Raw genomic sequence first — 18,273 nt, 5'->3', positions numbered from 1 at the left:
TGCTATTTGTCCTGAATAGGCCTGTGTTGACCTATTGGCTGTTATATCCTACTTTTAGCAGGACATACTTTACAGATAATTGCATTACAATACAACGCACTGACATACATCCTGTAACCTTGTGGAAATTTATACCTTTTGAAATGCGGAAGGCGAGAGTAGAGGGATAAGAGGCAGCCAGGATTCCGCTCAGCCAGCATCCCTGGCTTCATCGGCTAGTTAAGCATATAGCAAATAACACTTTGAGTCCCCTGTCCACCACCCAGTCATCCACACAGTCCAGTCTCGATAGTCAAAAGTCTGGACTGCAGCTACTTCAATTAATTATTATTGTAGGTTCAACTCAAGGGTCTCAAATTCAATAAATCATTATTGTGGGTTTACCTCAAGGGCCTCAAACTAAATTTTTGAAGGTGTCACCTCAAGGGCCTCAAAATTTATTTTTGGAGTGCTCACCTCAAAGGCTTCAAACTTAATTTTTACAGGGTTTCCATGAGACCCACACCCCTTTATGTGTAGGACATGTCTGACCAAATCACACAAACACATACACACACAATGACAGCGGTGGCTGCTGTTTGATTTCCTCCTTGTTTATGCTATCTCTGGTTGTCATAGGTAATGTGATTTAAAGGGGTGCAGAATTTTTTTTTCTAACAATTTGGCTTTCTGTCCATGCTAAAGTAGAGGAAAGAAGGTTTCCTTGTATTTTTTCTACTTTAAATAGAGGTTATGTTGTGTTTGGAGTGTTTTGTTCAGAGCCTGTGATAGTGGCATAATACTGCGACTTAGGCGTGAAAGGGTACCTTTACACAGAGAGATTTATCTGACCGATTTTTGAAGCCAAAGCCATAAATGGATTAGAAAAGAGGAAAATCCTTATGACCTGTTCTCTGTTCATATTCTGTTCCTGGCTTTGACTTAAAAAAAATCTCTTTGTGTAAAGGCACCCTTAGATGTACCCAGGCATGCTTCCACTGCTGTCCCAGTTGCATTTCAGAGGTGTTTGCATCATTTTCTGAGGTGTCACTGTTGTCTTGATGACCTCCAAGTGGTCGAATTTAGGTTTCCAAGAAACGAGCATGTGCTCCATAGGCATATACAGGCTCAGTAGAGGACACTGGGGAGTGGGGGCATAGTCACAGGCTTTTTTTACTGGCTTAAAACAAACAAATTTCCACTCTGAATCAATGATTAGAGTAGTCTGCATATTGTCTGAGGGAATTCTCACCACAGGATTGGTAGATTGGTAGGTAATAGCACCAGACCTGAACAATTCCACCATACCCCCCCACCCCCTTGAAAAGACACCAGATTTACCGGCAAGTCTAAAAGGGATGTGGGAGACTAAAAAAATAAAAACAATTGCTTCCTCCCCCCCTGAAGTGAAATAACCAGAAAATCAATGCAGGAAATAATGCTAGGCCAAGATACACTAGTAAACAAGGCACTATCGCAGGCAAGGACTGAGGCAGAGGGGAAGATACTTATGGCACCTGAAGTCCCATATCGCTTCTGGGGCTGAGGCTCCAGGTCCGGCCCAGGTGCTGACAGCTGACTGGTGTGTCAGCTGTCAGTCAATCGAAACATATAGCAAACACCCTATGGCGATTGGCCATGGACGTTAAAACCCTGGCTGCGGCTACATCAAAAGAAATCGACACAGCGCTATATAGAAGGAGGTCGGCTGCTAGGGACGCCGTCGGCGTGCCCCCAGCAATCGGACTAAGTGGTTACCAGGGACGCCATTGGCGTCTCCACAAGGCCGGCTGGGCCCTCCGTCAGAGCCAGGAGCCGAGGACGCAGCTCGAGCTCTAACAGAGTATATTCCTTTGTATACTGTGTATAATCTGCTCACAAAACATACTGTACGCAAAAAAGAGACAAGGATGTGGATGTAGTTATGAGTGTGTGGACAGAGGCCATGGTAAAAGTATTTGTATATGGTATTTGTTGATTACTGTATTTGTATAGGGTATTTATAGATTATTGCCTAGATGTGGACCACTTTTTCAGTATTCCCTATATTACTTTTATGTTGAGTAGACAATGTGTTTTTTGTGTGCCACTGAGTAGTCCTGAAAAGCCTACTGCTGAGGGAAAACAAGAATCTGTGAAATCTGCTAGGGGCAACTGAACCAGTTCTACTTTACACCAGTTTGATAGGTGTAGAATTAATTAGCGCTATTTTGCTGTGAATTGCACAATTGCGGCAAAATAGCACTATTTTTACAGCAATCCTGTGAAAATAGTCCTAGTTAATGCTAATTAAGCACTGTGTGTGAACATAGCCCTACTGCACTGCAGATTAGCTAAAGACAGGTGTGTAAAAGTACAGTCTTTAGTAAATCTGCCCCAAAATTTATCAATGTAATAGGTTAAATTTAATAAGAGTTGTGTAGAACAATTCTGATGAAATTAACTGATGATTCTTTATTATTTGTGCACGTTTTTAAAAAGTTTTCTTTTACTTGTCTGACATAAAAAGGGATTAAATATCACAGTTTTTCTTTGGATGTATAAGGCTTATACATACCTTTGACTATTCCCATAGCCTTATGTGAACTGCTACATTGCACCAGTAATGTCAACTCATATGTAGTCAGAGCCAAGAATAAGCAACAAATATGATTAAACTATGTGTCACTCATTAAGCCTCAGGTCAAGTAATCCATACTGCTTCAGGACATCCATCCAGGGATTAAGGAGAAAGTCTAGCAACTTAATAAGGCATATACAAGGTCTAGAGTTCAGAGTGAACCTAACTTGAACAATATTCTAATATTTGTTTTTGTATTGAGTCTACAGAATAAGGTTTCATGCATTTCTGCCATCTGGATAGCAAATGTGCCCTGTACTTGAAATTCTAATTTTCTTCCATTGTATTTGCTTTATTTAAATATGTGAGAAAGATAATTAAGTATGTATAAAATCCAAACTAGAGCCTCAGGGCAACCCATACAGTAAATGTTGTGGATGAGACCCTGTAATTGCAAGTAGCAGCTAAATGTAGTAACATTGTGCTCATCTGTACTTTTAATGAATCCTCGGGAATTCACAGTAACCTGGTTTATTGCAAATTTTTGCAGATTATATCATGTGAATGTAATTCAATCTTATTTAATGGTAACAGTTTTGCACTTATTAATACCATAATATATTTTTAAAGGGGTCACTTTTTTCTTGATTTAGACCTTTTCTTCACATCCCAAAAGAATTAAAACCCTAACATTTTGGCTGCCTGCAGCTGCCACCGGAGGGAGCTCATTGTATCTACAGTACATTGCTTTTATATGTGAAGCATTACTTTAAAATGACACTGTCACCCCCTTTTTACATTATGACTTCTCTACACAGGTATAAAGGGTAAATTTTGCAGTTTTCATACCTTATTTTATACCACTTTGCACCACATAACCCCGCCCACAACAATGTTGTACGCCACGCCTCTCTGCAGTATCATAGCCGTCTAGGCCCCACCCCTCTGTCTGACATTGTATGTGATGTGGGCGGAGCTAAGCTGCAGCCGTGAAGCCTTGCCCAGGTAACACAATCCGCAGAAGATAAAAGATCACTTTTTACTGGACAACTGAAAACTGAAAAGTTTACTCTTTACACCTTTGTAGGGAAGTTGTAATGCAAAAAGGGGGTGACAGTGTCACTTTAAGGCTATGTTCACACATAGAGGGAGATTTATCAAACATGGTGTAAAGTGTCAGACACTTATAGGTCAGTCTGAATACAGCTATATGCATATTTTTACAGCTTTTCGAATGTTTTACTGTTTTTTTTTTTTTTTTTTACTTTTTTGCAAATAGGTAAATTTAAAATGTCCCTATTGTGACTCCTATAACGATTTTATTTTATCACCTATGGGGCTGTATAGGACATAATTTTTTGCACCATGATCTCTAGTTTTTATTAGTACCATATTTGGGTAGATTGGACGTATTGATCACTCTTTATTATTTTTTTTATATAAAATGTAATTAAAAAAAATCCTGCCTTTTTTCACTGCTTATGTTTACACCATTCACCGTGTGGAAATAATATTGCTTTATTTTAATAGATCGAGCACATTACGGAATATAATATGTTTGTATATTTTATTTAATAACTTATTTTAAAATTGGAAAGGGAGTGATTTAAACTTTTATTGGGGAAGGGGATTTTTACAGTATTTCAGTAACACTAATCAGAGCTATCTGCGATCAATTCATAGAGCCTGCCTGTGACAAACTCTGCACTGATTGCTCATCTGACTTCTGGGAGGAAGGTAAGGGACCTCCGGCAGTAAGTTAGAACGATCAGAACCCCACAATTACAATGCAGGGGTGCCAGTTGGACAGTGAGAGGTGTGCACCTTTAACCCCTTCCGGACCAAGGAAGTAACTGTACGTCCTTGGTCGGGTAGGGTGTTCAGAGCGGGGCCGTGCGGCGACCCCGCTCTGAACCGCCACGATCCTGGATGTTATTAACCCCTTGCCGCAAAATGAAGTTTGGGAAACGTCATGTAAAGCAGGTAGTTCCCGCAACATGACGTTTCCCAAACGTCATGGTTTCTCTGCCTCCCCCCACTGTCCCTAGGTGAGATCGGGCAGCAGGAGGAGGCTGTGTCACACAGCATCCTCCTGCTGCCTCTGCCCGGAGGGGAGCCGCGATCCCCCCGGGCAGTTAACCCCATAAACGCCGCGGTCAATGCGACCGCAGCTTCTATGGGGAGATTCAGTGTCCCCCCACCGCCACTCAATGTGTGTCCCCCGGCCCCCTCCCCTCATCGCCACTCAATGTGTGTCCCCCGGCCCCCTCCCCTCGTCCCCCGATACCGGCGTATCGCCGCTATTACCGTTATAGCGGCGATCCGCCGGTACCGGGCATTACCGGCGCCGCCCATAGCTTTCATCTCCCCCCACCATGAATCCACGGTGGGTGGAGACGAAAAATGTCCCCTCAGACCCCAGATCAGCCCCCCGATCACACCCCAGATCACCCTACCCGGGCGGCCATCAGATCCAAGATGGCCGCCCCCATCCCTGCGAACAAACGATGTTTGTTCGCAGGGATGGAAATGAATTAGTGATCAAAGCCCCATGCTCTCCGCCACCGGCGGTAGCGGAGAGCATGGGGCAGTGATCGGGGACCCCCCGTGTGGTCCCGGAGCAGGCGATCAGCGGTATATACTATATACCGCCGATCGCCTGTTCCCAGTGCTGATCAGCACTTTTTATCCCCTGTCACCATAAATCATTGGTGACTGCAGGGGCGTAGCTAATGACTTCTGGGCCCTGGTGCGAGAGGTCAACTTGGGCCCCCCCTTCCTCGACCAAGTGATGCTATTCGTATATGTGTATATATATATATATATATACACCAAGACAGATATTACAAATAACGATCTTAAGATAGGAAGAGAAAATATTATCACCACACATATTACCGCCATATTGTTACTGACCAAATCCTGTATACTAAGACCAATAAAACATAGTACCAGATAGCAAGTAACAAATAATTCCACCACATACTGACTAACACCACCACTGCTACTGACTAACACCACCACATACTGACTAACACCACCACATACTGACTAACACCTCTGCTGCTACTGACTAACACCACCACATACTGACTTACACCAACGCTGCTACTAACACCACCACCTACTAACACCACCGCTTCTACTGAATAACATCCACTGTACACGTATCACCCCATCCAGTCATATAGAGGTGGACGCAGCTCCACACAGGCTCTAGACACCATATACATTACAGTGCAGTTACATCAGGTGACTCACAGGGGACGTCTTCTCTGATCGGAGTTCTTCCCTCTTCATCTTCATCTTCTTCTCCATCTGCTCTCGGCCATTATGAGAACTTCTCCGAGCCACGAATCCACAGAATCTGCCAGACAGACATATTAGACTCCTCACTCTGACACCATCGTAATCTCTCTACAAACTGCACATTTGTATTGGCCTCATTTAGTGGGTAACCCTGACACTATGTGACCTCCTTATAGTGTATGCCCTATATGTAGCCTCCTTATAGATGGTGCCCACTCTGTGTATCCCCCCTTATAGTATATGCCTCCTACTATGTAGCCTCCTTATAGATGCCCCCTCTGTGTATCCCCTTTTATAGTATATGCCTCCTACTATGTAGCCTCCTTATAGATGCCCCCTCTGTATATCCCCTCTTATAGAAAGCCCCCTCTCCCCCTATGTTGCCCCCCTTATAGATGCCCCCCCCTTATAGATGGCCCCTTCCCCCCTTATATATTGCCCCCTTATAGATAGCCCCCTCTCCCACCCTCCTATAGATGGCCCCCTCTCCTATAGATGGCCCCTTCCCCCCCTTATAGATGGCCCCCTCTGCTATAGATGGCCCCTTCCCCCCCTTATAGATGGCCCACTCTCCCCTCTCCTTATATGGATGGTCCCCTCTCCCCCCCCTTATAGATGGTCCTCTCTCCCCCCCCTTATAGATGGTCCCCCTTCCTTATAGATGGTCCCCCTCTCCCCCCCCCTTATAGATGGCCCCCCTCTTTCCCCCCTTATAGATTATCCCCTCTTTCCCCCCTTATAGATGATCCCCCTCCCCCCCCCCCTTATAGATGGTCCCCTCCCCCCCTATAGATGGTCCCCCTCTTCCCCCCCTTATAGATGGTCTCCTCCCCCCTCCCTATAGATGGTCCCCCTCTTCCCCCCCCTTATAGATGGTCCCCCCTCCCCCCCTTATAGATACCCCCCTCTAGAAGGTCCCCCTCTCTTGCCCCCCTTTATAGATGGCCACCTCTCCCCCCTCCTTTATAAATGGCCCCTTCTTTCCTTTATTAAAACAAATAAAAATAAATAAAAAAAACCACACACAACTCACTCACCTTCTTCTTCAGCCTCCGTCTGCCCCGGATCATGCGCTGCTGCCGGGGGTGTCGCGTCCTATCCCCGGCAGCGCGCGCATCATAGAGTTCCCTGTGCTGGGACCTCCAGCACAGGGAGCGTCTCTAATGTGCGCTCCCTGTGCCGGAGCAGTGAACTCTATGATGCGCGCGCTGCCGGGGATAGGACGCAACACCCCCGGCAGCAGCGCATGATCCGGGGCAGACGGAGGCGGCCTCTTGTGACCGCAAGCAACACAATGCTTGCGGTCACAAGAGTGATTGATGAGGGGGGCCTCAGGGGCCCAGCGGGCCCCGCGGGCACCCCCTTGTGGCGGGCCGGGTCGCAGCGGCGACTGCTGCGACCCTGGTAGTTACGCCACTGGGTGACAGGGGATAAAAAGTGTCACAGTGCCCCCCCCCAAGTCGCCCCCCACCCCCCCCCAGTCCCCCCCAGTCACCCCCCCTTCCCCACATACATTACCTGATCCAGGGAGGTCCGTCCTCCTCGATGTCCAGGCTGATTCTGAAGTGCGCATGCGCTCCAGAATCAGTTGTCTCGGAAAATTTAAAGTGACAGAGACCAATTTGGTCTCTGTCACTGAACTATGATTACTGTGATAGAAAATATCACAGTAATCATAGTAATACAGTGAAAATTAATGTATACAGTACAAAAAGTGAAAAACATACAAAAAATAAAACACACTTTTTATTATAGTAATAATTGCAGTTTACTCCCAGATTACCCCTAACCCCCCCAAATTACCCGTAACCACCGCAGGTTGCCCATATCTGCCCCAGGTTGCCCATAACCACCGCAGGTTGCCCGTATCCACCCCAGATTGCACGTAATCACCGTACGTTGCCCATAACCACCGCACGCTACCCATAACCACCGCACGTTGCCCATAACTACCGCACGTTGCCCATAACCACCGCACGTTGCCCATAACCACCGCACGTTGCCACTAACCACCGCACTTTGCCACTAACCACCGCACGTTGCCCATAACCAACGCACGTTGCCACTAACCAACGCACGTTGCCTATAACCACCGCACGTTGCCCATAACGACCGCACGTTGCCTGTAACCACCCCAAATTGCCAGTGACCCCCTCCAGATGGTCCGTAATCAGCCCCGATTGCCCGTAACGCCCCATATTGCACGTAACCACCGCACGTTGCCTCTAACCACTGCACGTTGCCTCTAACTCACACACGTTGCCAGTGACCCCCTCCAGATTGCCCGTAACCACACCAGATTGCCGTAACCACCCATAATTACATGTACCCACCCCTGATTACCTATAAGCACTTCAGTTTATCTGTAACCACCCCAGATCGTCTGTAACCACCCCATGTTGCCCGTAACCACCGCAGATTGTCTGTAACCACCCCATGTTGCCCGTAACCACTGCAGATTGTCTGTAACCCCCCAGTTTGCCCCTAATCACATGTAATTCCCCCCAGATTGCCTCTGACCACCGCACGTTGCCTCTGACCACCGCACGTTGCCCCCGACTACCGCACGTTGCCCCCGACCACCCCAAATTGCCAGTGACCCTCTCCAGATTGCCCGTAACCAAGCCAGATTGCCTGTAACCACCCCAAATTACAGGTACCCATCCCAGATTACCTATAAGCGCTTCAGTTTATCCGTAACCAGCCCACGTTGCCCGTTACCAGCCCACGTTGTCCGTTACCACCCCTTGTTGCCTGTTACCACCCCACGTTGCCTGTTACCACCCCACGTTGCCTGTAACCACCGCAGGTTGCCCATAACCACCCCAGATTACCCGTAACCACCGCAGGTTGCCCGTAACCACCCCACATTACCTGTAATCTCATTTTTTTATTGTATTTTAGTAACTGCGCTATTCTAATAACCATTACTAGCTGCGGTTTTGCTCCAGCAAATTGACGCTCCCTTCCTTCTGAGCCCTGCTGTATGCCCATACAGTGGTTTATGCCCACATATGGGGTACCGTTCTACTCAGAAGAAGCTGCTTTACAGATTTTGGGGTACGTTTCTCCCATTCCTCGTGAAATTGAGAAATTTTAAACTAAACGAACATATATTGGAAAAATTCGAGTTTTTCATTTTTACTGTCTTATTTTGAATACTTTCCTCTAATACCTGTGGGGTCAAACCGCTCACTGCACCCCAAGATGAATTCTTTGAGGGGTGTACTTTCCTAAATGGGGTGCCTTTTGGGGGGGGGTTCTCTTCTGCTGACACTACAGGGACACTGCAAACGCACCTGGTGCTCAGAAACTTCTTCGGAAAAATCTGCACTGAAAATGCTAATTGGCGCTCCTTCCCTTCTGAGCCCGGCTGTGAGCCCATACAGTGGTTTATGCCCACATATGCGGTACCGTTCTACTCAGGAGAACCTGCGTTACAGATTTTGGCATGCAGCTTCTCTCCTGTTCCTCGTGAAATTGAGAAATTTCAAACTAAACCAACATATTATTGGAAAAATTCTAGTTTTTCAATGTTACTGTCTTATTTTGAATACTTTCCTCTAATACCTATGGGGTCAAAATGGTCACCACATCCCAAGATGATTTCTTTGAGGGGTGTACTCTCCAAAATGGGGTGACTTTTGGGGGGTTTCTCTTCTGCGGACACTACAGGGGCACTGCAAACACACCTGGCGCTCAGAAACTTCTTCAGCAAAATCTGAACTGAAAATGCTAATTTGCGCTCCCTTCCTTCTGAGCCCTCCTGTGTGCCCATACAGTGTTTTATGCCCCCATATGGGGTACCATTGTACTCAGGAGAACCTGCGTTATAAATTTAGGGGTGCTGATTCTCTCATGTTCCTTGTGAAATTGAGAAATTTCAAACTAAACAAACATATTATTGGAAAAATTCGAGTTTTTCATTTTTACTATCTAATTTTAAATACTTTCCTCTAATACCTGTAGGATCAAAATGGTCACCACACCCCAAGATGAATTCTTTGAGGGGTGTACTTTTCAAAATGGGGTGACTTTTGGGGGGGTTCTCTTCTACGGACACTACAGGGGCGCTGCAAACGCACCTGGCGCTCAGAAACTTCTTCAGCAAAATCTGCACTGAAAATGCTAATTGGCGCTCCTTCCCTTCTGAGCCCCGCTGTGTGCCCATACAGTGGTTTATGCCCACATATGTGGTACCGTTGTATTCAGGAGAACCTGCATTACAATTTTTGGGGTACTTTTTTTCTCTTTTTCCTTGTGAAATTGAGAAATTTTAAACTAAACGAACATATTATTGGAAAAATTCGTGTTTTTCATTTTTACTGTCTAATTTTGAATACTTTCCTCTAATGCATGTGGGGTCAAAATGCTTATCCTACCCCAAGATGAATTCTTTGAGGGGTGTACTTTCGAAAATGGGGTGACTTTTGGGGGGATTCTATTCTGCTGACACTACAGGGGCTCTGCAAACGCACCTGGCGCTCAGAAACTTTTTCAGAAAAATTTGCATTAAAAAAGCTAATTGGCGCTCCTTCCCTTTTGAGCCCGGCTGTGTGCCCATACAGTGGTTTACGCCCATATATGGGGTACCGTTGTACTCAAGAGAACCTGCGTTACAAATTTTGGGGTGCGGATTCTCTTATGTTACTTTTGAAAAGGAGAAACTTTAATCTAAACATATATATTATTGGAAAATTAAAATTTTAGATTTTTTTACGGCCTAATGGTGAACACTTTCCTCCAGCCCCTGTAGGGTTAAAATGCTCATTATACCCCTAGATTAATTCTTTGAGGTGTCTAGTTTCCAAAATGGGGTCACTTATGGGGGTTTCCAGTATACAAGCCTCCTAAATCAACTTAAAAAAAGAACTGGTCCCTAAAAAAAATCAGTTTTGGAAACTTTCACAAAATGTGATAATTTGCTAATAAATTTCTAAGCCCCATAACACCCTAAAAAAGTAAAATATGTTTCCCAAATTATACCAGAATAAAGAGGACATATTGGTAATGTGATTTAGTAACTAATTCATGTGCTATGACTTCCTTTTTTAGAGGCAGAGAATTTCAGAAGTTCATAAAATGCAAAATTTTCTAATTTTTCATGATATTTTGATGTTTTTCACAAAAAACACACAAAGTAGTGACCAAATTTTGCCACTAATATAAAGTGCCATATGTGATGAAAAAACAATCTCAGAATCGCTAGCATACGTTAAAGCATCACTGAGCTATAAGCGCATAAAGTGAGACAGGTCAGATTTTGAAAAATGAGCCTGGTCATTAAGGCCAAAACAGGCTTTAGAGGCAAGGGGTTAATGGACTGAAACCGCAGCTATTAGCGGGTGTGGTCCAATTGCCACGCCCACTAATGAGCCATTTAGATGTGGTGCAAAAAAATAAGGGTTCGTGTGGGCCTGTAGGTGAAAAAAAGGAAGTGCTACGGCCTTTCAAACGCAAGGAGGAAAAAAGAAAGTGCGAAAAAGGAAAAGTTGCACAGCCATGAAGGGGTTAAACGCTATGTGTGAATATAACATTAGGGCAAAATACAGATTTAGCTGCTTTAGCACTGGTTGAGAAACAGTTTTCAGTGGAAGAAACCTTTTGACCCATTTTAATCCTAAAATAAATACAAAGAAAAATAGAGCCCAAAGTTCCCCATAGTCTTTAACCCCTAGACGACCCAAGGCGTATAGTAACGCCATGGAAGTCTGTCCCCAGATGACCTAGGGCGTAACTGTACGCCCTGGGTGTTTCTCCCGCTATGAAGCGTGCTCCGGAGCGGAGCGCGCTTCATAGGAGGTGGGGGCCGGCTGCAGTGAGCAGCCGGGATCTCACCGGTAATGACACGCTGCAGCGATCGTGCTGCCGTGTGTCATTAACTCCTTAAACGCCGCGATCGCGGCGCGATCGCGGCGTTTAAGTGTAAGTGACAGGGGGAGTCCCCTGTCACTTACCGATCGGGACCCCCGCAGTGTGACTGCGGGGGTCCCGATCAGTAAAGCGGACTGCCGGAGGTCTCTCACCTGCCTCCGTGCGGTCCGATCGGCGATCTGCTATACTGAGCCTGCACAGACAGGCTCAATGAGCAGATCGCCGATAACACTGATCAATGCTATGCCTATGGCATAGCAATGGTCAGTGTAAAAATCCAAGTACTGGATGTAAAAGTCCCCCAAAGGGACTTCAAATGTGTAAAAAAAAAAAGTTAAAAACACTATTACACTACTCCAAAACCCCTCCCCCAATAAAAGTTGAAATCACCCCCCTTTCCCATTATATAAATAAAACATATAAAAATAAATAAACAAATAAACATATAATATACCGTAGCGTGCGTAATTGTCCGATCTATTAAAATATAACAAGCGTCATTGCGAACGGTAAATGGCGTTCAAGGAAAGAGGGAAAAAAGTGCGCGGATTACCGATTTTATGTTACATTATATAGAAAAAAAATTTATAAAAAGTGATCAAAACGTCCGATCTTCACAAATATGGTATTAATAAAAACTAGAGATCATGGCGGAAAAAATGACACCCCATACAGCCCCGTAGGTGAAAAAATAAAACCGTTATAAGCGTCACAATAGTCCCATTTTATTTATAATTAATTGCCAAAAAAAAGGATTTATTAAAAAAAATATATATAACATTAGAGAATCTGTGTAAACCTGCATATGGTTGTGTTCGGGCTGACCTATAGAACAATAGTATCATGTCGCTGTTACCATATAGTGCATTATGTAGACACAGGAACCCCCCAAACGTTACCATATTGCATTCTTTTTTGCGATTTCAACAATTTATATCTTCATAAATAATATATTTGGAATTCCATACTACATGTTATGGTAAAATGAATGACGCCATTACACAGTACAACTATTCCTGTAACAAATTAGCCCTTACATGGCCTTGTAGATAAAAAACTGAAAGTGCTAGAGCTCTTAGAAGGGGAGGAGGGAAAAACGGAAACACTAAGATTAAAATTTGCGCGGTCCACTGGGTCATTTTGGGCCTGGTCCTCAAAGGGTTAAAGGATTTCAGACTGTTTACAAATATCATTCAAGGTGGCTACAGGCTCAGACCACCCACAATGATATCAGATTAATTCAAACGTAGCATGATTTAGTGATATTTTATAGCCCTGCCGCTGTGCCAGCACACGAGCGCGAATTTAACATTGGATAGGATTTTATTCCGTAACAGTATAGTGGTAATAGCAGTGGTCTTGTATGATGGTGATTTTTTTTTTTAATTGTATACTGGAATTATTGGTAATACTGATCTTGGCACAATGGATTTGCCAGCAACTAACTCTCTGTAATCTCAATAGCGTAATAGTGTAGTCTGTGTAATTTTAACAAATGTCATCCTCATGCTGAAAATAAAACCCACAGTGCATGGTGACCTGTACTGCAGATTATATACCATAGCACAGGTTTGCTAATTTCACTTGCTTTTAACCAGTGCAATGCAAAGGTTAAAAGCCGCACAAGAGCTGGTGCCATTACAGTAGGTACCTTACGTTTGGTGTGAGTAGTCTCTGTTTTACTACCATTGTCTGGGCTGCACTGCAAAGGGGCCCACTAATGCTCTGTCACCCAAAGGCCCTCTGAAACCTGGAGCTGGCCCTGTTAGTAACGAATAGTAAAGAAATTAAAAGGTGTCAACTACTGAGAACGCTTACTTTTCCTCGTGCCCATGATGCACCGCCTGACAGGCTCCAGGACCCCCGCCAGAAGGCATTCTGATGATGCCATGACTTGGGGGAAAATGCTTTACCCGACTGAGGAATTGCATGTTCAGCCAATCAGTAACTGCAGCGGCCTCCTGCCCAAGTTACTGACAGGCCAAGTGGGTCGTGACGTCGGCTCTGCAGGAGATGCCGGAGCCTGGTGGGGGTCCTGGAGTGGTGATCCAGTGCTGGAGGGGCATGGGTAGAGGTGAGTTGGGATAGTTTATTATGTTCTGCCTGCCCCTGCCATTTAAATTTTTTTTCCGCATAGCTGGACTTCATAGCTCATTTCACTAGGAAGCTGCCCCTATGAATTGTCACCATGAATTGTGACCATGTATGCTATTTAGCAGTGTATGGTACAGTGAAGTAAAGTAGCCATACAAAAAGCAAACATATGATACCCCAAAACGGGTTAAGATTCTAAGCAAGGTATTCCTCAGCTACACAACAACTTTGGGCTGAGAAATGTGTAGTAAGATAATGCAGCTATCTATACCTGTTTGCTTGTGGCTGTCTGGAGTTTGACCCATAAGGTGATTACCATGGAATCCAAATATCAAAGATGCAAACTAGAGAAAGAGGAGTGGCTGCACCTCACACCCATGGCTTGCATTAGTGCCTCTCGGCTACATTAAAAAAACAACGCCAGAATGTTGGTATATAATTTGATCAAACCATATTGCCTCATGCACCGCATGCAGGTCTTCTGGCCCACATGAGTCCCTACACTAAACCAACACTGTGTCAGTTAGCGACTGCCAAACCCACAAAGCAAGCGACAACAGGGGAGGGGGGCACCAGAATAGCCCTGCAAATCCCCTGTCACAGGACCAAACCCACTGGGCCCCCCCCACACCCCGCAGGCGCCTCTGGTAGAGAAGGCAGCCGCCAAGCAACACAAGTGTGAACAAGGTGTTACTACTCACCAATGCACCAACAGGTAGAATGGGAAAAAGAGGAGGTACTTACCATAAGTACACAGGTGCTTCCTGCCAATTGGGGTCACATGGGTCTTACAAGGAGGAGTGCTAGCCACTCAGAAAGGGTAAATCATACAAAATACAACAGACACAGTGTTGGTTTAGTGTAGGGACTCATAGGGCCAGAAGACCTGCACACGGTACAGGAGGCAATATGGTTTGATTAAATTATATACCAACATTCTGGCGTTGGTTTTTAAATGTAGCTGGAGGGCTTAAGTGTCAACCATGGGTGTGAGGTGCAGCTGCTCCTATTTCTCTAGTTTTGTACTTCTCTGTTTTTAAGGACAGTTATGCTACATACATAATAAACAATTCATTAGTGAAACATTGAAATCTTGGGTAAAATGATGATACAGACAGAACAACCTCCCATGGTCAATTATGTAATCCAGCAGGGAATCTGGGCAGGACAGCTGCTGTAAAATTGATGGATATATTTTTAAATCATGCTACAAAAACAAGATTGTGGATGGACTGTGTATGGAAAATGACTCAAAGCAACAGTAAAGCAGTATCTGCTATAAGATATTCTGTGTGTCGTGTTACCAGTTTAAGTCCAGGAATGCTGTGGTTTTATGGTGAGGATTAACCCTACTAATATCATGTCTTGAAGGGAAGCCTGACCAGCTTATGTGTGGTTCCGGCACAGCTCTACTTCTACTGTGGAAAAACAGAGAGAGGCAATTTTCTTTGAGTTCAATAAAACGGATGCCACTTTTACATTGATTACACTTTTACAAAATTTGAACAAAAAAAAAAATAAAAAAAACATCTTTTCAATAGTCTGTCAGTCTAAAAATATTAGAAAACAAGATGATATACCATTTGAAATAAGGATTTTAATCCATTACACTAAAGATGCCCAAATGTATACACTAGAGTAATACAAAAGAATAAGTTGAAATTCTTATTTTGGGATACACCAATGTTTACTTTTTTCAAAATATACACTACCGTTCAAAAGTTTGGGGTCACCCAAACAATTTTGTGTTTTCCATGAAAAGTCACACTTATTCACCACCATATGTTGTGAAATGAATAGAAAATAGAGTCAAGACATTGACAAGGTTAGAAATAATAATTTGTATTTGAAATAACATTGTTTTTACATCAAACTTTGCTTTCGTCAAAGAATCCACATTTTGCAGCAATTACAGCATTGCACACCTTTGGCATTCTAGCTATTAATCTGTTGAGGTAAGCTGGAGAAATTGCACCCCACGCTTCTAGAAGCAGCTCCCACAAGTTGGATTGGTTGGATGGGCACTTCTGGCGTACCATACGGTCAAGCTGCTCCCACAACAGCTCAATGGGGTTCAGATCTGGTGACTGCGCTGGCCACTCCATTACCGATAGAATACCAGCTGCCTGCTTCTGCTGTAAATAGTTCTTGCACAATTTGGAGGTGTGTTTATGGTCATTGTCCTGTTGTAGGATGAAATTGGCTCCAATCAAGCGCTGTCCACTAGGTATGGCATGGCGTTGCAAAATTGAGTGATAGCCTTCCTTATTCAGAATCCCTTTTACCCTGTACAAATCTCCCACCTTACCAGCACCAAAGCAACCCCAGATCATCACATTACCTCCACCATGCTTAACAGATGGCGTCAGGCATTCTTCCAGCATCTTTTCATTTCTTCTGTGTCTCACAAACGTTCTTCTTTGTGATCCAAACCCCTCAAACTTAGATTCATCCGTCCACAACACTTTTTTCCAGTCTTCCTCTGTCCAATGTCTGTGTTCTTTTGCCCATCTTAATCTTTTTGTTTTATTGGCCCGTCTCAGATATGGCTTTTTCTTTGCCACTCTGCCCTGAAGCCCAAAATCCCGAAGTCGCCTCTCCACTGTAAATGTTGACACTGGTGTTTTGCGGGTACTATTTAATGAAGATGCCAGCTGGGGACCTGTGAGGCGTCTGTTTCTCAAACTAGAGTCTCTAATGTGCTTATCTTCTTGCTTAGTTGTGCAACGCAGCCTCCCACTTCTTTGTCTACTCTGGTTAGAGCCTGTTTGTGCTGTGCTCTGAAGGGAGTAGTACACACCGTTGTAGGAAATCTTCAATTTCTTAGCAATTTCTCACATGGAATAGCCTTCATTTCTAAGAACAAGAATAGACTGTCGAGTTTCAGATGAAAGTTCTCTTTTTCTGGCCAGTTTGAGCGTTTAATTGACCCCCCAAATGTGATGCTCCAGAAACACAATCTGCTCAAAGGAAGGTCAGTTTTGTAGCTTCTGTAACGAGCTAGACTGTTTTCACATGTGTGAACATGATTGCACAAGGGTTTTCTAATCATCAGTTAGCCTTCTGAGCCAATGAGCAAACACATTGTACCATTAGAACACTGGAGTGATAGTTGCTGGAAATGGGCCTCTATACACCTATGCAGATATTGCACCAAAAACCAGACATTTGCAGCTAGAATAGTCATTTACCACATTAGCAATGTATAGAGTGTATTTGTTTAAAGTTAGGACTAGTTTAAAGTTATCTTCATTGAAAAGTACAGTGCTTTTCCTTTAAAAATAAGGACATTTCAATGTGACCCCAAACTTTTGAACGGTAGTGTATTTTGGAATACAATAATCTACTGTATTTTGTTTAGGGGAGTTTTTTTTATTATTTTTTTTTTTATTATTGTTTTAATTAGGGGATTAGAAATGGCAATATTTTCATAATTTCTATATTGCTTTGAAATGCATTTACCATTGGCACAAATGGGGGTCTTTGTTAGGCATGGTAATATGTCTGCAACCAAGGATTAGGGTGCAGGGCCCTTTTAGGCTGACAGTTCTTCCCTCTGTGAAACATTTTAGACAGTTGCTTTTGACCATGTCATTTAAGAGATCAATGCCATTGTGAGATGTATCCATCAAAGACACTTAACTAGCAATCACTGATAAAGGATTTAGATATCACAGAGTGTTAAAGGGGTTATCCAGTGCTACAAAAACATGGCCATTATCTTTCAGAGACAACATGACTCTTGTCTCCAATTCAGGTTCGGTTTGCAATTAAGCTCCATTTACTTCAATAGAACTGAGCAGCAAAACCCCGCCCAAGAGTGGGGCTGTCTCTGGAAAAAAGTGGCCATGTTTTTCTTTGCTGGAAAACCCTTTTTTTATATCATACATTATATATGTATTTACATTTGGCAGCTAAATAATTTGTCTTCAGTGCAGAAAAGGAAATAGAAGTGTAACTCTCCACCAGATGAAGTTCATTATTTTTCTTTTATTCTATAGAAAGTGCAAACTGTTCACACAGGCAAAAAGCAGGCTCTAAGTAACAGAATAGGGTGTACAAGTGACAGCTGTTTTACATGTAATATTCCTATTTCATGTGATTCTAATTAAACAAATAATTAAATCAGAATAAAATAATTAGTATTTACCCTTAGCTGCACCAGGACGTTATTGTACAATGGTTGGTTGTCGATCTCCAGTTATACTGGGCGATATTCTGTTACCATGTTTAGCAGAGGGCCACTGGTTTATTTAAATCTTAAAACGGGTTCTAAGGGCCTTTAAATCTGGTGCCTAATAGTCTAGTGATGATTGGCAGTGTCCAGTACCCACTCCATCCCTGATTGGCCTTGCATCCATAGGCCACAAGCTTTACATGTATTTGTGTGGGCTTTGAGGCCTGATCAACTCATAGATGCTTTTCCTGGAGCCTGTATCAGTTGATCACAGATACTA

At 43.8% G+C, this 18,273-nt stretch overlaps 1 protein-coding gene across 1 annotated transcript in view; it reads left to right on the top strand.

Annotated features, from left to right (window-relative positions):
- The window catches only part of ZNF469 (zinc finger protein 469), a 387,126-nt gene that overhangs the window by 173,970 nt on the left and 194,883 nt on the right, over positions 1-18,273 (top strand). The gene's annotated exons all lie outside the window — the stretch shown is intronic.

This window comes from Dendropsophus ebraccatus, chromosome 4 (genome assembly GCF_027789765.1).
Source record: "Dendropsophus ebraccatus isolate aDenEbr1 chromosome 4, aDenEbr1.pat, whole genome shotgun sequence".
NCBI lineage: Eukaryota > Metazoa > Chordata > Amphibia > Anura > Hylidae > Dendropsophus > Dendropsophus ebraccatus.
This window is presented reverse-complemented; position numbering and strand designations above follow the sequence as displayed.